Here is a 25935-nt window from a genome sequence, read left to right on the forward strand (position 1 = left end):
CCTTCATGACTTGATCCTGCTCTTGCTGACTTCCTTGACAGCAGAATCAAGGCCAAAATGTGTTCTCTTCCAGACAGAGGACTTTATTCCCTTACCCATACTCACTACTTTTTTCAAATAAATATGGATTTTTAAATCATTTACTAATGCTTGTCAGCACAGACAAATTTCACTAAATCTCATTTAGCTGGGAACATTTACTGGAAGGAAATGCCCCCTGGGAAAGCTAATGAAAGTCAATAATGGATCATATTATTTTCAATTAACCAACAATTTTGTTCATTTCTCTCTTATCCACGTGCTGGATAAATCCACTTAGAACTATTAATGGTGTATTTTAAACAATATCAGTCAATACCAATCCTGTTCTTAACACACTCAGTAGGTACATTGTGACAAAACCTGCTCATGGGGACAAAGTGCTTTTGCACTTCTGTAGGGTGCTGGTGAAGAAGAAAAGACATAGCCCAGGTACTTTTCTTTATGTCCAGATATACTTCCATTAGGGCAAATTCTGTGCTCTAAATGGAATCAGGAAAATCCCCCAAACACACAGATTGCTGACCTGCAGATACAGACACAGGGAACTGATGCACAAGAAAAGGGATGTTACTCCAGGGTGTTGGTGAAGCCTTAAGTACGTACAAACTGAAGAATTAGAAGTCTTACTAGAGGTACTCCTCTTTCCTGTCAGGAGCTAATTAAAAAGTGGTAAATGGTATAAATGACATTAAATCAGAGTGGGAATTGGTGATCTATAATATAACAAATCCTTTTTGTATTGCTGCCTCTGCAAATGCCTCTCAGTTCATTCCCTCACTCCTTGTTAGCACCAGTGCTCTTGTGCAAGCTTAACAAATGTTCCCTCTCTCCACACTCTCTTGCCATTGACACATGGAAGTGTTTCAAAGGCCAGCACCGACTGAATTATGTAAAACAAACTTGTTAGTGTTTTCATTAAATTGTCACAGCTCTGAATTTTGCTGGATACATGAGAAAGGATCGAACATTAGCATGAAATGCCGCATCACACACCACTCCCAGCAAACCCAGAGAGGCACTCCCAGAGTAGTCATATCTTCCCCTGATGGTCTCCCAAGACTCTGCAGCTCAGCCAGCAGCTGCATGGGAGTGTCCAGCATGTGGGGAACCAGAATTCACTGCTAGATAAATCACTCCAATGAACAAGTATTTGCGAAACATTGTCATTTTGCAGCCAAATTTCATGCAAATATGTTCACACATTTTCCTTCCTATGGATATCTTTGCATTTGTATCAGTTTCAATTTAATTCAAAGCTTGAACAAGGTGTGATTAAGGTGTATAAGGAAGGATTTTGGCACCAAATGTCTTGATCTGGACTTCAAACTCTATATAACTTCTATAAGCTAGTTAAAATTGTATTCCCTGTATTACAGGAAGTGGTTTGCAACTAAATTAAATAGGCAGTGAGAGGATTTAAACAATGCAGTATCAGAAACATATATGTGCCTCAAATATACCCAACAGATTGCATGAGTGGAGTGGGAATGGTCATTGACTGGAAAAAAGTGGAAACAGTTTGTCTCAAGACAATAAAACATAAAAAATAAAAAAGCCGCCTCAGGAAGCCTTAAGAAAGGCCTGAGAGATAACAAGAAATATACAGCAGGAAGATTTTTCAAGCATAGTATTTATTCTAAAAGGGATGAAAAGATTAAGAGATGGTATACCAAGGATGCAGTAAAAGCTGAACAGAACAGGTCATAAACTTTCATGCAACGCAATACTAGCCAGCTGCTCTCAAACATGCAATATTTTCTGGAGGGAAAGATATTTTCTGCAGAAGCAAGTGATGTTCATTTTGAAAAATGACAATGACTAGTGTTTTACTCAGCTCCAAAAATTCCTGAGCCAGAATAAAATTGCTTAGAAATATGTATTTTTTTTTTAAACCTTAAGTATAACTCAGACTTTTGAAGTATCATGCGCTACACACTTCATGTCCCAAAATACTAGATAAGAAGAAAGATACTTGTTTCTTGTGGGACAGTTTCTAAACTCCTTTATGCTTTTTTTTCCTCTTACTAACTGCCCTGTGAACTCTAGAAGTCTAATGGCCTAGTGGTGAATCATTATTCTTTGATTATGGCTTCATAATTATAGGGAATGACATAAGCTCATTGTGATGCAGACTTGGAAATTATTCAAAGAGGTTTTATCCTTTTTACTTATTCTTATTATAGCTACACAGATCCATTTTATAACTGTATTAAGGCACTCTGGGGCTTGCATTACCAAACCATTATAACACTTCTCAAGTGCCTGACAATGCACTACCTCTCACTTTCTGTCTTACAAAAAGAAAACATTTTGTGCAGATCACAGAGACTATTCTTGGGTTTCTCTGTGGAAGTCCCACACATTTTGCAGCATGCCTTTCAAAGTGGGAGTTCTGCAAATTCTACAAATTGCATTTGGTCCAGGAAGCAATTTGAAGTGATCTAGTTCTTAGCAATCAGCATTTTAATGAAAAATTCAAGCATGCTAATATCACACTCCGCTGTGCAATATGTGTATATTTTAGGGTGCTCTGTCTACCAACGACAGATTAAATGCTGCACTAATTTTTCTGACTAGGCTGGACTGAGAGAAACAAGTCTTAAATTTAAAGATATTTTAAAATGAAGAAGAAAGAGGGAGAGTGAAAAAGTAATCCAATGAAAATCTACATCTAATAGCACATAGTGTAGTAAACTTGGCCAACGTGTTGAGATAGTAATGCAATATGTAGAACAATTTTCATGTTACCATAAAGAACACACCAGAGTCCTTCATACTTTTTGTTTCTTCTCATGCTGCAAAATTCACATGGGTTTATGTTGATTTCCATTTTGGAAATCTGAAAATTATATGAAGATTTCTGCATGCCTTAAGAGCTATTTATCTTTCTGTAGACTTTGTTTTTTTGTTTTCACTTCCAGCCTCTCCAGTACCAGCCATTCCTAATATCGGCAAGATTAACAATACCACAAGTGCAAGGAAATAGGGTAAGTCAACAAGAAAACAAATCCTAGACTACAGCCAAATGAAGCTATTGATTAGTTAAGCACCACTAGTTAAACGTTATTCTGTTCTATCAGTGAACTCACAGCTGCTGTGGATGTGATGTAGGTCCCTACCCCTAGCCACTGTGACAGGAAGGTCACCAGGGAACAATGCATGGCTCACTTTCCAGAGCAATGCTGCACGGTGTTTTATTTGGTAGATGTAAGCAGAAAGATAGCACAACCAGATGTGTGCTAAGGAAGGAATTCTTTTTAAGATAAGTAACTCACTAAAGCAACATACGTTTGAATTGGATCATATGTATCTAGGTGTATCTACGCATCTAACTTCCAAGAATCTAAATGAAGAGTGATATTTATTATATGCATAGTGAATTAAGGTGCTGGATGAAGTCACACTCACCTGCGGTTCTTTCTCTCACCAGGCAGTAGCTGGGTAACAGCAGGCCAACAACAAGCATGAAAAATCCCAGGTTTACATAACAAGTCACTTTGATTTGTTTTGTGTTTTATCTGTAACAGATTTGTTATGAGACTAATGAGCTCCTGTCTCGGCTAGGGCACTGTGGCACTGCACATCAGTCCCATGACCTGAAAGCCTCTTAAATGCCTATATGCAAAGTAACAATTTTGTCCCATTTGTGGCTCTAAAAATTGCACTTTTTGTGTTGGGAGCATGAGGCTCACATTTATCAGGGACTGCAGTGACTGTGCTTTTCTGGCAGTGCCACTTGCGGTGCTGTTCCCAGCAACAGTGCAATGTCCAGAGGAGTGGCAGCAGCAGCACAATGCCTTCCTGCTCCCAGGACTCTGCAGGCACCCAGCACTGGCCGACGGGGAGCTGGGGACACCCTTACCTAGAGTGCTCCGGGAGCAAGCCTGGGGAAGGAGAGTGCTCTAGGTACTTGATAAGGATTTCAAAGCACACATATGCCCCGACTCAACACCTCTCCACACAGAAACACTGTAGGGAGATAGCTACAAGAAATAGCTTGATGTTAACTCAGTTGTTTTCTTGTTTGTCAACAGCCATAGGTTAAGCTGTGCCCTAACTGCTGTCATGGGCTTATCAAGCCTTGGATAAGCTGTGCCCTAACTGCTGTCACGGGCTTATCAAGCCTTGGACAGAGCTTTCACATGTCAGGCAAGTAATGCTTCAAGCAAAGAGTGCCTTTATCGATACGTAAGTAAAATCATGCATGAGAAAAGGAAATTATTTTATATAAGGACACTACAGCCCAGACGAAAACTATCACTGTAGCCTGGTTATAAGGTGTTTTATCATTCAGGTCTGTCCAGGCTCCTGTGCCAAACCTTTTCTTCTCTTTCCAGCAGTCTGATTCAGAAGCAAAATCTCAGAGTGAAGGCAAGCTTTGGTCCAGTTGCAGCCACGCATAGGAACACGGCCATCAGCAATCGGATTTTACTGTCATGCTTTAGCAATCTCCCGTTTGCTGGCTGAGCTGGGTTAACTCTGCGTGAGGATGCTGCCTGCCCCACGCAGAGGTGAAGTAATTCAAATTAACTCAGCCTCAGTGAAAAAAATTCCAGGCTCATATAAATTCCTGTGCATTGCCACTGACAAGGAGCATGCACATGGACGTGGTCGTGACAGCTGATGTGCAAGAATATGTCTGAGTGCAAGTCCTTCCTCTTACAAACCAAATTGCTTTTAAACATCATCTTATAAAGGAAAGTCTGATCAGTCTGATCCTATTCCTCTTCCTGACAGTTGCAAAATGCTCATCAGCTTTATAGGAATAACATTAGGTGCCTAACTGTCATTTAACTTGACTACCGCTTGAATTAATCTAGGCATTTAACCACTTTCACTGATGTCAACTTAAGCTAAATATTCTGTTTTCAGAATCATAAAGTAAGAGTTTCTTGTTTTGAGGGGTTCAGTAACCCTTGATAACTTAGTTATCTAGTAGGGCATTACTAACGAAAATCTTACGGTAAATGCATGGCAACACGGTGGGCTAAGTGTTACTGGTTTATTCACAGCATCTGGAATTAGTTACATGGGGCAAAAATGCTTTTAATTTAAAAATGATACTTTACTTAAGCATAGGGGGGAAGGTCAAATGATCATACAACACAAATATGAGCAGCCTTTTGACTGTGTGCTTTCTTGTGAGCAGATAATGGAAACAAACAGTGTTTCAGACCAAATGCGCTTGGAAGTGGCTGCCCTTGGGAATACAGTTACACTTTTAACAGCTCTTCTCGTGAATCTAGTGTTCTGAAATGCAGCCACTGATAAAAAAGGAGAACACCAAACATCTGCATTTCATTATGATTAGCACAAAACAAGGAATTTTATTTAATCTCTCAAAGCACACCATCATTGTGAAGAAAGGAGTCTAGAAAGATCACTAAGGCCTTACAAAGCTCTTCATAAGTGAAATTGAAACAAGAAATGAGAGACAAAGCTGGCAAACTACATAAGCATGGTAATGCATATATAGAAAGAACTCTCTACCCCCATAGTTAAAAATAAATTAATATTTCTATCAATTATAGTCATGCAACTACAGTACAATAGCAATTTAACAGTAAATCTTTAGTCCATGGAGTTCCTCCCTTTCCATTTTCTCACTGATTACAGGGTTGTTTGGAATACTGAGTTTCCCTCATGAGTTGCTGTCCTGTGCACAAAGAGACTCAACATTAATTTGTAAACACTTATATTCAAATTACTCATTCTGATTAGTAAGATGAAGATTGTAAATCAGAATAACTCATGTCTAGCTAAGATGGCATAGTTGTGCATAGTAATAGAAGTACACAGAGAGAGCTTTTCCATTAATTCATTCCCCTGTAATTTCCATTAATTGATAACTTTCTAATGTTTTTTGCAAACAGTCAGGAAAGTATGAAAGGCGAGAGGGAGTGGGAGGAAGTATGCATGCCTAGCTCCATAAACACCAAGAAAGCAAATAATATTTTGGAAAGTGTATGTCACTCTTCATTCAGCAGTGCTATCTTTAATAACTTTCTGTCAGCTTTTGGAATTTCTGACACTTTATAGTTATTTGATGATTACAGCAGCACTTCTATTTGTGGCCTCTTTTAAGGGCCTTGCCTTTTCCATTTTATCTCCTCCATCTTCCATAGTTTCACGCATCACATGGGCTCTCCTGCCAGCCAAGGAATTAACATGGCTTGATCCCAAACCCATCATCAAAATTCCGGAGTCACCCAGAAGGGTGACTGCTGAGCAGGTCAAAGCTGTCCCTCTCCCAGGCAGCCGTGAGCTGCCACTGCCTTCGCCCAGAGACTGAAAAGATCTCTTTTTCTAAAAGAGGAAAGTGTGTCTTCTGCGGGCAACATCATTTTTGCATTGGCTCCAAATACATTAACATTTTCTCGTTCAAAAGCAATCGTGATTTCCCTTTAACAGAACTGTGCAAAAAACAGGACCCTCCAAACTCTGGAGAAAATATGGATTCCTGAAGAATCTGGACTGGCTCCTAAGTTTCTGCTAATGTTTTTTCCCAAAAGACATCTGCTTCTACTTCTGCATTTCTTCAGATACTAAAGATAAAATTAGAATAGAGAGATTTTGGTGTTAAAATCATAAGCGCAGATGTGCTGAAACGGCCACAGCCCTTTTAATGGTCGTGCTTTAGAGAGGCACTGAGAGTGACTGGTAGAGATCAACTTCCTGCTGTGAGCATAATTTCGAGGTTTTGAACTTTCAGTGTATCAGAAGACAGTGCCAGCCACTGAAATATGCTGCTAAGTTTCTTAGCAGAGCTTCTAATATTGTCATGGTAATTATTTTCAAGGTGTTCTCCAAATACGCCAGTTTGGGTATCTGTTTCTGTCAACGCATTTCTGGGAAGGTCTTGCATAAATTCCAGATACAAGCAGTAAAAACTGTAAAATGCACTAAAGTGTGCTGAGGTAAGCACTTTACTAGCTTTCCCCCTTTCTACAAAAAACAGCAAGGCAGATCACAAATTATTGCACCATATGGTCCACCCTTCCGGGACTTCCCTTGCTCATACCTAATAAATGACCTTAAAAAGTTACATAAGATCACACTTTTTGAAGTCAGGTGCCTTGGTTTGCCATTTTAATTGCATATACCAGCTCAAAGTTGTTATAGATATAAGGAATTCTTATAAACCTTCAGCTGTTCTCTGAAAATCTGATCTTAACTGGAGCAGTTAAGAAACAAACTCAGAAACCAGTCTGAAAAATGTGGATTGTAACCCATGGGCCTTTATTGCTTGGTCTGGGAATCTGCAAAGTAGTATCATGTTCTAATCAGAGTCAGCTGGAACTTGGCTTTCCAGCATGGAAGCACAGTTCAGACTCCAATAGCAGCGGTCCTACTCAAGGTCATGCAAAGTATCTACATTGAACTGCCATTTGAAAATTCCCAGATTCCAGAAATCACAATTATATTTCATTTCCATCTTCTTGAAAGGTTCAAAGTTTATAAAGGCTAAAGTGCAAGACCCTGCAAATTCTTAGACCATGTCCACAAGATTGATGATATGCTAAACGGTGAACTTGGGATCACTGGGCTATGGGACAATTTGGTTTAAGACAGGAGAACCTGGCAGCGCTTAAGAGCACCATGACCACACCAAGATTTCAAAAATATGGCAAGATATAAGTCAAGTTCACATGTTCTAATAAACAGAGAGACTGCCTGCTTTCTATGGGAGTTCCATCGGTTCTGAACACATTCCCACAAAATGCTTCCATTTTGACCAAAAGATATACTATAATTGAAAATAAAGACATACTGGTGAAAAATCCCCCAATTTTCATTTTTTCAAACACATTTTTTGGTTCATTTTTCAAAAATGAAATCTCTTTAATATAAAAGACCACAAAACAGCAAGTGGTAAACCGGAGAGTAGTGATTGCCCTCAAAAATTATCCCAGTTCAATGAAGAAACTAATTCACATTAAAATCACTCACTTATCTCCACTGAATAAAGAGAGAAAACTGTGGGGAAGAAGTCTGCCAAAGTGCTTATTATATGAAATATGTCTTTTAAAAATAGAAGTCTTACTAAGTTTTCTCCTGTATTCCCACACAGTGCATGAACCGGTGACCTTTCTCTTATGCAGGACACAGTGCTGAAGGTTTAGGAAGACGGAGGTTAAGCTGGACAACCAGGAGATATGAAAGCATGTTCATGTGTCCCTGGTTGAGACTGTAGCCTGCAATCACTGCATCTCTTGAACAAAGGGCAAGATTACAGTTTGTGGTATAGCACATACTAAATATAGTCAAGCTATGTAAAGCGGAGCAGTGAGGTTCTTTGGCAATTTTTCAGGAGCTGCACAGAGTAAAGGCCAGTTACTTTCAGTTCAGAGCAATATGAGTCATTTATCACTGAAAGACCCACTAAACACAAAGATCCTGCAGAAACCTGTAAGGACTGAGAGTGTTACTGAAAGCATCAAAGTATCTACCTTCTGCGGGAAGCTCCTGAAAAGACCAAGACATCTTCTCAAGTACTAACTCTGGTTTTCAAGGTTGACACTTGTCTTAAGAAGTAAGTTTCTTAAGAAGTAAGTAAGCACACTCTGGTCCTATGTGTGTTGGTTTGCCACTGAAATTGCACATGTGAAGGCGTAGCCTAAGGTGAATACATGATCTGGGTTTCACTTATGGCAATGACTCAGTTGAAAAGGGGTTTTTTGCACTCTGAATACATTACCAAGGAGTCCACGTTCCCCTCTACCCGCTCGCACATGTCAGTCCATCCAGCATCTTCTTGCTGCTGAGCATCACAAGTTGATAACTGGACCCTCAATCCTACTCTGAGCAGAACTGTGGAGTAACATCAACCTTTCTTCTGAATGAAGCCTGCTTGTGAGGCTCCTCTACAACTTCTTGAAGCTGGGCAGAGTAATCAGGGTGCTCCTGCTCCTACATAAAGACCCCAGGACACGTAAAATATCTGAAGAAGGCAGCGAAGAAGAAGAAGAAGAAGAAGAAGAAGAAGGAGGAGGAGGAGGAGGAGGAGGGAAAGAGAAAAAGAGAAAACAAGAGAAAAAGAGAAAAAAAGAAAAAGAGAAAAAAGAAAAAGGTTATTCATCATTATTTTACATAAAAAAAAATGTTTAAGTTCTACATTTTTTTTGTGTAAGATGATGGAGTGAAATAGCTGATCCCATTCTTAGGTCAATATTGCTTTTCCCCTCTGAAGACAAAACTATCAGCCCCATCAAGGGGCTTTTGTCCCCCTGCAAATGATAATGTAAATCACTCAAGTCATGGGTAGCCAGTGCAGGAGAGACATTAGCATTGACTTTTCATTCAGTTGCATTTATTTTATCCTTCAATTTGGTAAGTGAGCAAAAGAGATGAGCTAAGTTTTCAAAAAGGGAACTGAAATGAGGAGGAGCAGTTTGATGAGCAACACTGCAGTGATGTGACCTTTGCTCTTGGCCAGGAGCCATGGAGGACACATAGAGCTGGTACTGGTCCGAGCACCCCAACAGAACGAAGGTCTGTTCCCTTCACAAGGCCATGTTTGAAAGACTGGACAGGTCTCAGATTACTCCTTTCCTGTGGCAGCTGAATCACAGCATTTTCCTTTACAAGGGCTCCAGTGAGTACCAAAAGCAGCTGTTTTGGATGTGGGCCTGTTTCTGGGGGCTCCTGCCCCCGAGGCAGCATGAGAGAATATGGGTGATGCTACAGCCTATTACAGGAACTGGGGGGGGGGAGGGGGAAGGGCAGCAAAGGGGAGGGTTTCTAGGGAGCCTGGCATGGTTTCAGATAGACATTTTTGCTTCGTAATGGGAGAAGTTATGGCTGACACTTTCCGCCTGCCACATTTCTCCTTTTTGGACTTTGAAGGGCCCTGAGTCCACATCAGCTGTGTGCAAGAAAATGCCCCTGAAGTCACTAGAAACTGCTCTTACAGCATCTGTCCCTAAGAGCACTCATGAGTGGGATGTTGTTTTTACTGTTTACCGCATCTCTATTTCAGATCTCTCCTTGTTCATGTAAAGTGCGTACATGTGTTTATGAACTGCTTGTTGCAAAGATAAGGGAATGTGGGGTGCTGGCCAATCCCTTTTTCCATTACTCTTTTGGTTTTTTTTGTTTCCTACTGCTCTTTTATGCTACTTTTCTGTCTCCTATTTTTGCTTTTTTTTCCATCTCCTTCCTTCTATGGCAATGAGCAGGGCTTGCTCCTCAGCACATGGCAGTCTGGCCCTGCAGGCTTTGCCCCCACTGCTCAATAAGAAATCTGTTTAAAAAAAAAAAAAAAGAAGACAGAGACAAAGAAATATTTGATATCTAAAAGCAGCTCATATTAAGCCATACAGATACTATGCCTCCTGCTGCAATACTAAGTTAATGTGGAGCCTAACCTGAGATTGAATCAAAGCTGGGCATTTTGACAATCATTATTCCTTGGCACTAATGCAATCATTTCAGATAAGCACCAAAAAGAAGTACATATCCAGTGTAGTAGGGCATGTCTATCTGCTCTAACAGAGGTCAAATGTTTCAACTTCACTGAAAGCAAGTGTAGAAGGCATTACTCCTGGCATTACACCCAGTGTCACCTGGGTAATTTTGAAAATCCCTTCTTTTTGAAGTGTGAGTTATGTTCACTGAAGTCATTAGAAGTCTCATGACTCAAATGGATTTTACACAAGACCCAGATTAATTCTGCAGCTCTTTTTGTGATTACGTTGAGCAATGTAAATCCATTTCTCTCTCTCTTAATACCATAATCATCGCTTTTTTCTTCACATTGGATATGGATATGGATATGGATATGGATATGGATATGGATATTTTTGCATGAACTTGAATTCCATTTCCAAAAAATGTCATGACTGTGGTTTCAATTTTGTTGCAAAGGTATTTGTGTAGACATGTAGATCTATTTGGGAACTAAAGAGAGTCAAGAATATTGATGGAAATTATAGAAACAATTGGGATTGTATAAAATGCTTCCTTTGTCAAAAGAGTAAGCTTACTTTCAGATTTTTTGGGTTAAAAAGTGTATTGCTTTTCAAGTTGACCTCACACTCTGGTTATCTTACATTACTATGAAACAGCATGTTGGTATCAGAGTAAAGAGATCCCCACTGGAGAAATCAGTACAATTTGTTGCACTACTTCCCTCTGGGATTTCTTTGTTTTCCTATTTTGTTGATGTTATGTGTTTTGGTTTGTAGTAGAAACAGACTTAAAGTTGTTTTCTTAAATCAGCCTTGATAATTTATAGGCTTGTGTTAGAAGCAAGGTTATCTTGGATTTTGGTAAATATGACAGGCTCAAAGATAGTGTTCTCAGTGGGTAAACAGTTGGATGGGAAAATGCAAATGTGCTTGGATTTGTATAAATGCTATAAAGTACAGCTAAAATGTCAAACAGCTGAAGCCAGTCTGCACAGCAAGATCATATGTCAAGAAGCTGTGTGGGGCTGACGGTACTTTCTAAGCACTGAGATCTGACACAGGATCAGGCCTGACTCTGCTCGGAAGTGGGGAATGGGAATCTCATTGACAGTTTCGTGGACAGCAGCAGCAGCTCCCTGCCACCACACTGCCACTGAAACCATCCTCAGACAATTGTCCTGGGAATAGACAGTTTAAATCTGGCCTTTGAAAGCACTCTGCTGTGGCTGCAGGGAACAGAAGGTTACTTTGGTGCCATTCTAGTTAAAGGAACATTAGCAATATATGACTCAGCATAAAGGTTAACACAGTTGGAAGAAAATAGCTTTAGCTGATTTTATTTTTCTCTTAATGCCCACAAAAGAAAATGAAAGTTCAAAGCACTCATCAAAGAGCTATCTGCCGGAGTTTCACACGGTGATGCCATTTGCTATGCATTAGGATTCATTCTGGCACTTGAAAACAGGATACTTTCTGTCTGATACCCTCTGGTACCCAAGCACAGGTATCACTGAATTCTTTTCCTTCCTTCCTTTATTAGAAAATAATAGTTGTCATAATACCATAAATGACTGCTTTCACTTTTATTGCCTGCATAGGGATTTGAAAGCTGGGGTGATTTCATACAGTGGACAGAGCTGAGGTCTGGCCAGGATGGACTTTGTCTGAACTCACACTGGGTCTGAAATGGACCACGTAAATGTGGGATGGGAGAGGGGGAGGAAACAACAGGCACAGTGTTGTTAATCTTCTCTGTAACACCTAGTTATTGAAGCAGGGCCAGCCTCTGCTTGCTTGGCTTATCTGCCTTAAGCCCTGGAGACATACTGTTGGCTGCTTGAAGCGTTCCCGGTCTTATCCCCAGGATATTGGCTGGCTCCTGACAGATGAAGCATGCAGTGATCTGTCTCCTCTCCTCCCTGGCCCAGACATGGCTCACCGAGAGAGGTCTCTCTGGAAAGAGCTATGTGGTTTAGGTGCAGTTTCCAGCACCATGCTCCTTCCCCTCTTTCCGGCTGCCTTTTGCTCTGAATAGAAGAATTTGCAAGCCCTTTTTCCTAGACAGGCCTGGAGAGATCTTGGGACTCTCATAATTTTCTGATGGACTCCATTACCATGTTTTCACGCAAACCTGTACAACTCCTAAGGATATTTTCCAAAACAAGAAAAAGAATCTCCCAATCTTTTCTGGTTTGCAGACTAATCCAGACCCACCACATGTTTCAGTCAAAAGCCCTCTGGTTGATATTATCTGCTGGATTTTTCCTGATAAAGAGGTTCTTTGTATAAATTAAATCTAGTGATTGCATAAGTACCAATTCAGCTACCATGGCCTCTTAAAACATCTTTAATTAAAAAGAAGGAAACTACATGCCCATCAGCCTCTGTAGGCTGAGGCCTCCAGCCATCTCTGTCCCGACTGATGAAGAGAAGCGGAGGTTGTTTCCCGGCACTGCCAGCATCTGAGACACCTCAGCCCTGACGGTAAACCTGGGTTTTCGTCATCCTGGATAGGTAACACTTGTATCCTGAAGCTTTTCTTGAGTAGCCTGAGTCAGTCAAATGGCACGACACGGAGCCAGGCAGAGATACCTGAACTGGCTCTAAATGACTGCTCTCAGACACAGCAGCAGGGTAGTTATGTTTATGTGAAGATTTATTATATTGCCATGGACTTGTGTTACTTGTTCTGCTTTGTTTCTCCTTTTGGACAAACTATCTTTTGGATGGATCCCTAAGCTCAATGCCAGTGTGTCTCAGATCTGCTGCTAAAGCATGAAAAGTCCTTTGGCCGCTCCACACAGTGTCCATCTCTGGCTGCACCCACCACCTGCTGTCTCTGTCTGCATCACGCAGAGACAAAAGGCAACCTGCTTCCTCCGCACAAGCTAGAAATAACACCTGGAGCACTTAAAAGTATTCATCAGATCTTAAAATGATCATTTAGCATTAGAATAAAATAATTGTATGTTGGTGTAACTTTTGGGTTCTATTAAAGAAGAAACTTAAATGCTCATCCTTAGCCCAAGAAGCAATAAAAAGAAATCACAGGACATTTATTTTCTGAACAGTAGGAACTCTGTAGTGCTGTCAAAGAGAAGAAATTAGGAATACCTTGATGTGTTTGACTATAGCTTAATAATGGATTCTAAAACACAAAAAGATTTTTTCACGGTTCAAGGAACAGATGTGTCTAGAATCAATTTGCAGTGAGGGTCAAAGATTAAAAAAACAAATTGACTCTGGGATTTCTTTCCTCTGTTATACTAACAACGGTGACCTTTGGGACATTTTGCGAAGCCATCTTTTGTTTTGAGTGTTTGCTTTTCCTTGACTCTTTTCATAACTTCTTGGCAGTTATATTTTTTCTTTCACCTCTGTTTACACATGTGGGTGGCAGGAGTCCGGGAGGCTGCCCACGTCTGTGACAGCCCATGTGAGCTGAAGACCTTAGCACCAAGCACCATTTCCAAGCAGTATGTTCAAACACATCGCTCCCGGCGTCAGTAAGAAAAAGCATAAAGGAGGTGTCCTCTGCATTTCTAACATCCAACAAATTCTGACCTACTAAATAGCCACATTTGTGAACCTTTCAGAGAAACATACTTTCTGGCAAAAAGTGTCCTCTTGAATCAAATTTCAGAGGCAGTGAAAAAAATTAATGTTTTCATCTTTCAAATAGATTCTTTTTAATATAATAATTTTCTCCAGAAGAGAGGGAGATAGCATGATTTCAGGATGCATATCACAGCACATTGCTTCAGTTTGACTTCAGCATTAGCAATTTCATATGTTTTTGTTAGGGTGTTTGGTTGTGTGTTTTTTCGCCAGTGGTGGTCAAGTTCACAAAAATATTTTCAATTTCATAAGGCATGAATGATACCAGTAAGTGTGTTGGGTGAAGAAGAGAAGTGGCACAGGCATCCCTGTGCCATGCCCATACCACTCTGGAGAGGCCCAGGCTCCTTCTCAGCTCTGTTCTTCATCCATTTTGCGAAGATAGTAAACTTTCCTGGTAGTCCAATTCTTATATCAACTAGGGATAGCTCACTCTGCTCTTAAAAGCGCAGTTTACAGGTCACTGTGGCAATGTATCCCATATATTAAATTAATTTATTGTGTCTTTTTGTAAAGTTGTCTCTACTGCCCTAATCACGCATGAAAAGGTGATAACCTGCACAAACCACACTTTCAGCTACCATGTTGAAAATAAGAGCTTGTTCCCTTTTTCAAAAACTGAGTCCTCTAGCTTTTCCTGGGATTCAAATGGGAGATGCATTTGCCCCTGTTGGGAGAATTGGTCTGTGCTGTGTCTGTTCAGTTCCTCATGATCTCACTCCAACATGGGCTGTCTCACCTAGATGTGATATCTATTTAAGGCAGGTAAGTTGCACTTTGAAAAGAATAAGTTATTGTAGCTGTTCAGCTGTAACTTCAAAATTAAATTAATTTGGCTGCCTAGACATTGACCAAGTTCCTGGTGTCTGTTCTGTTTGAAGAATAGTCTTCAACATAAAACTACCGGTACCTGGTTTCCTATCATCTTATACTGGAACATGCCACTTGCTTTTCCTCCTAAAATATTTTGCGTGATTTTTTTAAAGGAACATCTGCAGCAATACAGGTAATAATACATGTGGTTTAATGTTTGTCTATTGTTGCCATTCAGCTTTTTAGCCCGTGCAGTCAAGTTCTATGTGAATTTCCCCTAGATCCTTTGTTAAATCAAAAATTTCCTTTTCAAAAAACAATTTAGACATCTAGGAACAGATTTACAAGGATATTTAGGTGTCTTAATAGATACGTACATACCTAACAGATTTTTCTGGGATATCTGAATGAGGTATATAACTCCTTTTTTAAGGCATAAGCAACCTTGATCCCATTCAAAACCAGAAGTTTAGACTTTCAAATTGGTCAGAAATTTTACCTGAGCAGCAATGAATGCTAGGGCGAAGGGTGTCCCTATTTAAATATAATTTTATTTAATATTTAATTTAGATTGATCATTCTTGTCTGGGGATATCATAGTCCAGGTCTTTTGGAAACTTTGCCAGCTGAGTCACAGTCTTGAACAGTTCGTAATTATGCTGATGTTTATCATATCAAGACTTCAACATCAAGACTTCTAGACTGAGATGAAATATTAATACAGGGATAAAATAGGACACTTTCCAAATAGATATTCCTTAGATAGATATGCCTCAAGTAATCATGCCTTGTTTTAATTACATTAACTACATGCTGGATTTTTAAGTCGTACTCTCCAGAGTGACACAAAGTATTACAGCATGGCAGAGAAAGAAGAAGAGGGCAAAGTTTTTCAAGTTAATGGAGTAATTTACCATATTGCATTAAAATGTCAATCCTTCTCTGACAGTTATGCTTACATGTGTATTTTACTGCACACAGCTGGTTTTTTTGTCTCGCAGTAGCATTTCTATTTGGAAAGCCTTAAACTTTAAGTGGATCCAGAAGGAATGTTGCTAAAACCAAACTGCCTATTCACCCAGGAAATTAGAAATCTTTGCATCAGCTCTGAGTCACATGTTCTTTAGAAGCCTGCATTTATGGCTTCATAAGCTTCTTATTTTGCCACTGGGATGTTATGACTGAGACTGCTGTCTCAGTGGTCTGGAGACAATACTTGTATTCATGTTTTTCTCACTAACAGAAGTAATGATGAAGATGTTCACCCCACTAATGTGAGCCTGAAGTCAGTCTCTTCAGACTGCTTTTGCTCAGGTGGTGACATTTTTTGAGCACTGCCAACGCTGAAGAGTCCCGCAGAATTTGTATCCATCCAGACCGATGTGGAGCCATTCTTAAAAAGGTAATGATAATGAGCTGTGAAAAGAAAGTAATCTAAGTTTTGAAAATACAGAATTAGAGAATTAATGGCATTCACTTGCAATGTATCTTTAAGACCTTGAGCTCATTAGAGCATTGTAATTTTTCTCAGTGTGACCAACCATACTGCTTTTCCAAACTCATAAGGATAAAGTAAAAAGAAACCATTAGCAGTCACTGGACTGCTAAGCAGTCCCCTGACTCTGTTATGATACCATTGGCACATAATACCAATTTACTGAGAAGACAAAAATAAAATTTAAAAATCGGTGGTGACCATGATGAGGGTTTATCCTGCTTCTTCATAATGCAAATAGTATTAAGATCAAACATCAGAAAACTACAGGGAATCACAACCAGAAAGATCATGTTTTTAAAGAATTTTTTTAACGAAAGTATACAATGCAGTTTCAGTCCTAAACATGTCTGTGAGAATACATTTTTATGCCCATTTTATAGGAGACACGAAGTGGAAGACATGCCAGAGTTGGCACATGTGTGCAGGCAATTTACCCACTTGCATGGTGGTGTTAGGGCTACCTGCTCCCAGATTTTCCTTTCCATGATTCCTCAAAAAATGCATCACAATGTTGCTGCTCCTGTGCCCAGTCCTGCTGACTGGGAGAGAGCTGGTTAAATGTCTTGCCTTTACATTACCGTGGTCTCAGAAGAAGAGAGCAGCATTCTTTCAGATCAGCAACAAATTAATTCTTTGAGTTTACCTTTTCTGCAAACGGAAAAAGTCATGCCTGAGACAAAAGAAAGAACCAGAAGGTCATTGGGTAAGGAGATGGATTGGAGGAACAGAACAGACGAGAAACATCAGTCTGCTGATAGGGGGGAGGCTAAGGTTGTGAACAGGCAGCTGTTCATGGATAGATATGGCTCATCTGATGGGCCATATCATAATTTATCGTCTTTGAAACTGTCAACACCATGAGAGAAGTTGGGTGATGGATGGACCGAAAGTCATTCAAAAAATGACTTTCACGTTTTTCAGGTGTGGACAGAGAGCTGAGAAGGCTGGGTGATGCAGACAGCAGGAGGTCCATAACAGAGGGATCATAAAAAATAGGACAGGAAAGGATTTCCACCCAACACAGCCAGCTACCACAAAGCCACATAAGAAGGTAAAATAACTGGGAGAGTTGACCAAGACTTCTGAACAGAAGAAGGGCAGGAGGACAAGGATATTTGGTAAAGGAATCAAAGTAAGACTAGAGAGGAGTCGATTTGGCAGCAGGAAAAAGGAGGTGGGTGCTGTATTCTTCAGCAGACATACGGGACTGGGAACGTTAGAGAGGAAATGACAGCTGGTACAGCTCAGAGAGAAGATACCGGGCTGAATACTAGTGTAGTTTCTCATGCTCAGCCACATGACTGAGGTTGTTAAATATTTGTGTTAACAAAATCAACTCAAAAGGTAGGAGAGTGCATAGGAACAAATGACATTCTTTACTTGAGTAACAGATGGGAGGAAATTAATTATTCCTGGGACATGCAAGGCCTGGGAATAAAGTACTTGACCAAAGAAGAGAGGCTTGCAATCAACTGGGAATATCTTGAAAGGAGAGAAACGCACAGATATGAGTTGACCACAGGATAACAATGACATTTTGAAGTAAGGCATTTATAATAAAAGGCCACAACATTCCCAGGATTTACTTAGAAACTTTTTTTTTTTTTATTGTGCAAGATATTGATGATAATTTGTTTATTTTTTGCTCCAGTCATCCATGTTCAATAAAGATTAAAAATAGACCAGACACAGAGACTGGCTACTAAAGTGGTCAAAGGACTTCAGCTCTCAGTTGAAGACTCTAGAAAGCCTTGACTAATCCAGGAAAAGCAAAGCTGAGTGAACATTAAGAGTATGCTTGCTGTCTACAAATTTCTAATGAAGAGCAATCTGGGAAATAAAAGAGTTACTTATGTTGGCACAAAAGCCAATATTTAATCTGTTCATGTAGGCATTTTGGCTGAAAATTATGCATACAAAAAAGTGATGGTGTATTAAAGAAGTCCTTCCAGGAACAGTGGGCAAAAAAATTTAAATTTTACTAAAATATAAGAGCACCCTCGATGGGGTGCTCTTAGGTGCTTTAGATCAACAGATGTTGTAATTCTTATAGTGTCTGTGTAGAATTTTCCCTTTTTACCTCCATCAAGTCTTCAAATCTCCATTCAAAACTCACTGTCACCTCCAGCCTACATTCGTAGTTTTCAAGTGTTTTCTTCTGTGGGAGATATCCCTTACCTTTCATACCTACATAATTTCCTTCAGGAAACTGTAGTCAAGTTTCTGTAGCCAATTTTTTTTTTGCATTCTCTTTCCTTTGGCCATCTTCTGCTGTCACACTAGCTGCTAGTTTTATTTGCCTATTTCCTATGCTTAAAGAAAAAAAAGTTCAAAAATTCCCCAAATTCTCATAATTCTGGTATCTGTTTGCAGCTGGCCTCTGAGGCTTTGGTCTAGATCAGCTCTGTCTCTTTGTTCAGGCTTGGCAGATGCTGCCAATCTGCAGTGATCAAAGGCAGGAAGCATCCAGCACACCCCCATCCCCAGACTTCTGGCCTGGTTGCAACATAGTCCCTGAACAGCCCCTGAAATATAGTTCCCTGGGCTGTGATGTATTGTACACCCACACAGAGGCTTGCTGACTTCATCTCTGCCCATGCATGATATACTGCTTTGCTTCCTCAGTTAGGGCACTTTGTATAGGAAAAACTTCGTACCATTTGGAATTCTACAGCTGTATAAAAGAGTAAGGATTGGACCGAGGCAGCCTGTTGTGTCTCTGCAACACATAAAGCTGTTCTGAAACATGTTTGTTTTGTTTTTGTTTTTTCCCCAAACACACACAAATCTTTCTTTTACTTGGTTTGTTTTTTTTCAATATAAATTCAGATTTTGTCTTTCTTCCAAGACTGTGCGATGACAGGGGAACTGCTGAATGATGATGTCATGATAGACTAAAGAGAATACAATTGAGCAATTCAACAGGAAACCTGACTTTTGGTTGGACTGTGCACAATCCTTTGTTTCTGACTGTTTAACCACTCCAATACCATGACTGATATTTTTGCCATTTCAACCAAGGCATGACAGGTCACAGTAAAATCTTTAAAGTTTCTCACAAGGTAAAGAAGGGAAAATAAAATTGCGTGTCAAAATGATTCAGAAGGTGATAGACTCTCATTTCAATATATAACATGTTAAAACTGATCTAACTGAACAGAAACCCATTTAGGCTAATAAAATAAACCAACATCAGGCAGGAAAAGACCTACCAATCTTAGTATTTCCAAGGTAAAGCATCAAATAGAATATTCTTCCATGTTCATAAACTGGAAAAAAAAGACAATTTTAAAGTCCCCTTCGAGTCCACTTTTGAAATAATCTGCAGCATATTCAGTTTCTCAAACTGTGTTTCTTGACATAATTAAGAAACAGCGTTTAATATTCTGGAAGATAATATGGGTGGCTGCTTGGCATTTCTGAAACCTATACTTTTTTCAAAAATGGAAAAATAACTTTGATTTTATTATTGTTTTGTTAAAGGAAATATGTTGTTTGGGTGCTCTCCTTATAAAGAACTATCACAACTACAGTTTCTAGTTTGATCACAAGTTATAAATGGGCCTAAAATATCTAGAAAGACATATGATCATCAATTTTCAATGTGAAGCCACTCAACATCAAAGAAAGGCAAATAGGCTTTAAAAACATTACGCTTTATGCTCATAAGTGTTTCCTTGTTCATTTTTTCCACATCAATACTGTCTCCTGCATTTTTTTTTACCAACATCATGAGTATCCCATTGCAAAGCCTACTGCAAGTTCTTTTGAAACAGGTTCGTACTTAAGCCTTTAAGAATGAAGTACTGATATACACACTATACTGGACTACTTACCCCTCTCTTCTTATGTATCCAGCCCTGAGGACTGAAATTTACCTACTGCAGCAAAGTACTCCGCAGATTTACTGCTTATGGCATAAAAGATATTTGTGTGTGTGCATATGCATGTGTAATTTCATTTTCTTTAACTTAACTGGATGCCACCTATTTTTGCAATGGCTTCAAAACAAAGCTGTACTCCTGGTTGAGTCTCAAGAAGTTTTCTCTCCCTCTCTGTCATGGGAAAAAATGGACAACTGAGGAAATAAGTCAACATGAAATTCCTGTTGAATCTAAAATTTATCTTAGTATGATTTTCCTCCTTAAGGGAAGAGAATTTTAAATCTGACTGCATTGAAAAACAAATTTCCAGTTTTCATGGGAGGCCATGTTCCCTTCTGAAGTTATTTATCCGTTATGGCAAATCCCACCCAAAGTACATGGTTTACATATTTTATGGATTTAACTATGGAAAGAACAGCATCTCTGCAAATATTTTGAGGTGTTTATACTGTAATGATGAAGTCTTGTATTGTTCATTGTCCTATTTTTTATGTCTATGAATGTATGATTTTGCTTGTGCGCTGATTCCTAATTTTTTTTTTTTTTTTTCACATTTTGTTTATGTCTTCCTTCCATTTTAGTTCTGGAAGTCAAGGAAATACCTGTATCCAGTTTTATAGGAATTATTTATTAAATTGAAAAGATTCAAAACTAGACATGAAAATTTAGATAGCTGTGTCTGTTCTCTGTTTTTTTCTGTTGTTTTTTAAACTGCTTGCATTTCTGTCATGAGAATTCTCTTCTGAGAAAATCTGCACACAGCTACCTCTGTGCTTTTAATAGCTGAAATGTTGCTTTTGAAGATAAAATATAAATGGAAGTTCTTTTGTACATGCAACTACACTACAGAAATAAAAAGGACACATGATTAAACAAATTGTGTATCCTTTCTTGTCCTACTTTTTCTTTTTGTCTTCCTTCCCTACTGCAACATAGAACTGAAGAATATCACAAAGTCTAGTTTGCCATACACTAATATTTTCGGCTTAGTATTTTTTTCTCTACAGTCTACTGAGTATTGATATTCTTGCTTGACCTTAAAAAAGTATGTATACATCCTGTTTTTCTTGCTGAGCTGCATTCCACCTTGAGAGAGGCATGAGGATGATAGTTTTTTGTAGATTTAGTAGATTTAACTACTGATAGATCAAAAATGGAAACAGCCATTTCATCCTGAATCATTAAAATATCCCCGGATTTTTATTTTTCTATAGAACAAAAAGTCCAAATACATTAGTTTTTAAAAACTGAGGCATCTGCTTTTGACATTTCATCCTGTTGGTTTGTAAAACATTTACCTGGAAAGGCCAGATTGGCACATCCAGTTCAAACTTTTCTGAAATATTTCCTTTAAAATACTCCACATGTTTAACCTTTCAATTTGCAAATTTTCTCAGAACTGGAAAGAAGAAGAATGCACAATTAGACTTTGCCTCATGACAGCTGTACATATTTCCTAAGATGGGAAATTAAGGGGGCGGTGGTGAGAGAGCTATGAATGAGTGTGTGAAGAGAAAAGGAGCTGTCACCTCGCACCTCCATATCCCACTCCTCTTCTGGAGGAAGACAGGCAGGGCTTTTGTCTGCCAGCTCCTGGCTGGGCTGGTACCGGGGACGCTCATTGCAGCATCTGAGGAGATGCAGACAGCTCAGGATGAATCCACGAGGCTGCAAAATGCCGTAGCATGGGGGCAGAGAAGCCCCGCTGGTGGCATGCTGAAGCTGCGGGACCAGTCCCACCCCAGACCTAAGCTGGAAAAAGATGGCTTGTCTGTCTGTCTAGATAACAGTCCCCACTAAGGTCCACAGCCACTCCCCATAGGTGAGGAAGAGAAGAGAGCAATAGCTAAAAGGCAGCTAACCAGAAATAATGTACTTTGTGCTTATCAAAAACACCGTCTGGGCTGTGTGAAAGACCATACGGAAACATAGCCTGACAAACGCTGAAATCTGATCCATTGAAAGTGAACTACAATATACTATTCAGTTAAACTCTTTCCAAATAATTCAGTTGATTCAATAAAATAAGCTTTTTTTCTTTATTGAACCACATTATTTTGGGAGAAAATATGATTCAAATTATTAATTTCCTCCCATTAAGCAGTATCAACATTATCCGCTTCCCAGGATCAAGTTTCTATTAGTTGTATTGGATCAAAATCTTAGCTTAATTGTCTTTGCTGGTCTTTTCCTTGCTGATAATTTGGCCCTCTATATTCATTTGATATGACTTAAAAAAAAAAAAAGATTCTTTCATTGTTTTTCCTCTGCTACCTAAGACTAAGACTAAACCTAGTGGATAAAAATAAGCTTGGCTGCAGAGAATAGAGCAAAGTACCTGAGAACATACCTGAAAACTAGTGCAGCAATATGTGATTAGTGGCTTGGTCAATGCCTTCATGGATATGTTGTACTGTTCTTGATCATGCTTTCTGTTTTCAAGCACACAAAATGTGCAGCAATGCCGGCATTGCATGTGGGGCCAGTCCATTTTTGCATCTGTCATCTGACACACTCAAGGGAATACTAAACCCAGACTTCACCAATCGCTGCCTCACAAAGAATTGAAAAAATCAACAGAATATTTCTGAGGACTTTTTTGGCTGAATTTATATAAAACAAACCTTCCACTCTCAGTTATAGAGGTTAGCTTATATTTAAATTTCATGCTCAGAAACCACTGGCAACAATATCAGCCAGAGAACAGCACACGCACATCGGCAGGCGGCCATGCTGGAATTCACAAAGGCAGCGAGGTCCCGGTTTCCCTGGTCACCCTCTGTGTATTTACATGCCAGTGTAATGCAAATGAATAATGAGCTGCTGCGCATTGTCAGAGAGCTGAGGGAAAAGATTTCATAGTTGATACCTTTGCATTCTTAGGTGATGCTTTGACTAAGTCAATTAGAAGTTGTCAAAAGGTTTAACAGTAGAGATGGATGAACTGAAGAACCAGTAGGATCAGCAAAATAAGTGGAACCAAAATCAGGTATATTCATCAACTCTGATGTTGGATGACAGATTAGCAGAGAATGGACTGACTTCTTGATTGGACTGTCACATGATAGGGTGGGAAAATGAGACATTCTTGCTCAAGAGATGAGTCTGGGCACCTTCTGTGTCCTTTTGCAGCACAGTAGGGAGGACACTGGTGATGAATGGCAGGTCTGTGTTCCGTTATTTGAGCAGGACCAAAGCCCAAACCTCAAGTTTGAAGTAAGCTAGAGGCTTTAACATCTGACAGCAAAATGTAAATCACAATTTAATGGTCCTCTTGGTGCCCAAAAATAATGAACTCAGTGCATGAGGACACACATATTTATAGTTAGGTATGCTTTAAAAATAAATTAAAAAATCAAGCAGAATTTTAAAATAAACTTTCACCTCCATATAGGAAAGATAGTAGCCAACTGTCCAGGCAAATTGACTTCTCAGTCATATTTTGATTCTAAATTGCAATAATGTAACAGTTAACCATGAGAAAGTTAGGAGGAAGATAAGATCTGTAACTTCTCTGCTGTTACATCTACTGATATTTTCAGGAGGTGTTATCCTACAGGTGAAAACACATAAAAACGCATTCCTCTTCCTTTTTGGAAAACTAAGCTGCTGCTTAGCCTTTCCCATTTGCATTTCCATTTTTTACTGGAAGTCTCTGTTTATTTAAGTCAATTTAAATGATCCATCAAATGAATCACTGCATTTTAAATGCTGGAAGGAGGGGCATTATGAAAGGCACCAGTTTGCTTAAGGTCCCTTAAGTACGTAGTCTGCAAAAACAAACTCCATACAATTTCACAAGGATAGTTGGAGTGCAAATGATTGAGTAATGAAGACTCTAAAAAAACCACAATAATTTGACTTCTTTAGCCAACCCTTTCTATAACAAAAAACCCTTATCCATAAATGACAAGGGATACATATTTTATTATTTGTATTCCTCTCATCAAGAATTTGGGAGAACAGAGAGTAAAAACCTACTAGACTTCATGCACTTGCACTTTACATGCTGCAGCAGTCCTGAGTGGATTGTGACACTGAACATCCCCGTGATGTTGCCACATCACTGGTGATGGTGGTGTGGAGAAATCCAAATTTATCAGCTGCTGCCTGCCTTTGGATACCATTGCCTCAGGTTCATTAACCACCAGTTTCCTTGAGAAAGGCCTCACTTTCTGAGCTGTGTAGGCAGCTCTGTCAGGTTGCTGAGTTGCTTCTGGTACTACAGGTGGTAGTTATTTCCTCCAGGAAGTCTCAACCCCAAGAAAGAACTGCCTAGGTTATAACAGATACAAAAGAAGTGGCAACTGTGGTGAACTCAGGCCAACCTGCACTAGGAGCAGGGAAGACAAGACTGCGGAGAGTCTGGCAATAGGAATTATCATCCTACCGTTATTGATTACTGGCAGGTCCCATCACAAGTAAGAGCCTGCAATGAGCCACAGGTATTAATCCTACTTGGATGGTTGCATGTAAGTGTGGTTGTTAAGTTACCTGTTCTGCATGAAGAACAATGTGTGAAATTCTGTGAGTAGCTTATGAATATACCCTGGCCAAGAAGAAAAGTTGATGGATTATAAAGGTGGATGGTTTATTCATTGTTTAATTAAGTGCAAGGACAGTTAAAAATCCTGGCATAAGTATGTCAAACCTATCTCCCAATTAAGAAAAGGAATATGCTTTTGCTTGAGAAGGAAAAGGTTTGGAAGAGAAAAGGATATGAGTCTGAATGAATCCTTGATTAACGCACAAAGGGACTGGGTAGAAAATGTCCTGTGCCTACTTGGAACTACAGTTTTCTTCACTCACTGCAAGTTTAGGATTTAAAGATTGTAATGCATGCCATGGGTTTGGTGAGTGGCTAAGCAGCTTGCTAGCAGTTACCAGACAGCAAGGAAAGCCCTGGAGAAGTAGATATATGCACAGTTTACTTTTATTTCTAGTCATCCTTGTTCATAACTTCTGTAACCGTGTTGGCTATGTTTGGATTTTGTAAATAAAATGCTTTTACTTGTTATTACCGTAACCTGGCCAGAAGTAAGGATGATTGGATGACTTCAAAGCATCTGGCAAACATCAAAGCACACCACCCAGACAGGCACATGGACCTTCACATCTGCTGCTGGCTCACTCCCGAAGAGTGAAGCGCTCCAATACATTTCTTCAGGATAGCTAAAACAGGGTACAAATTATTCCCATTAAGCTGTAGAAGTGCTATTGGAAGTTAGTTTCTGTGGCATGGGTTTTGCAGATCAGAGGAACAAAGATAAGTTCTGATCCTGGTGGTGTCAGGAAAATTGCTTGGGCTGTACCAGCTAAATGAACCCACAGATTCCCCCTAACCAACCAAACAAAGACTTCAGAAAGCAACCAAGTTCATCCCAGACATGTTTGCTTTACCATTACAGAACTAAATATGGGGTCTTAGGTATACCGGTTTGCATCATCACAGATATTTATGCATTTGTCTTCACCTCAGTTGCTGTGTGAAATTTGAGAATAAATTATTGTGGGTTTTGTTTTGTTTTATTTTTCTATTGTGATTTTACTGGTCCTAATCAGTCAGCATGAACGATAAGACTAGAGAAAGAGCACCGTGGTGAGTTGATCTTGGCTGTCTACCACGTGCATACCCAGCCACTCTCTCACTCTCTCTTCTCAACAGGACAGG

The sequence above is a fragment of the Numenius arquata genome, chromosome Z (assembly GCF_964106895.1).
Source record: "Numenius arquata chromosome Z, bNumArq3.hap1.1, whole genome shotgun sequence".
Classification (NCBI taxonomy): domain Eukaryota; kingdom Metazoa; phylum Chordata; class Aves; order Charadriiformes; family Scolopacidae; genus Numenius; species Numenius arquata.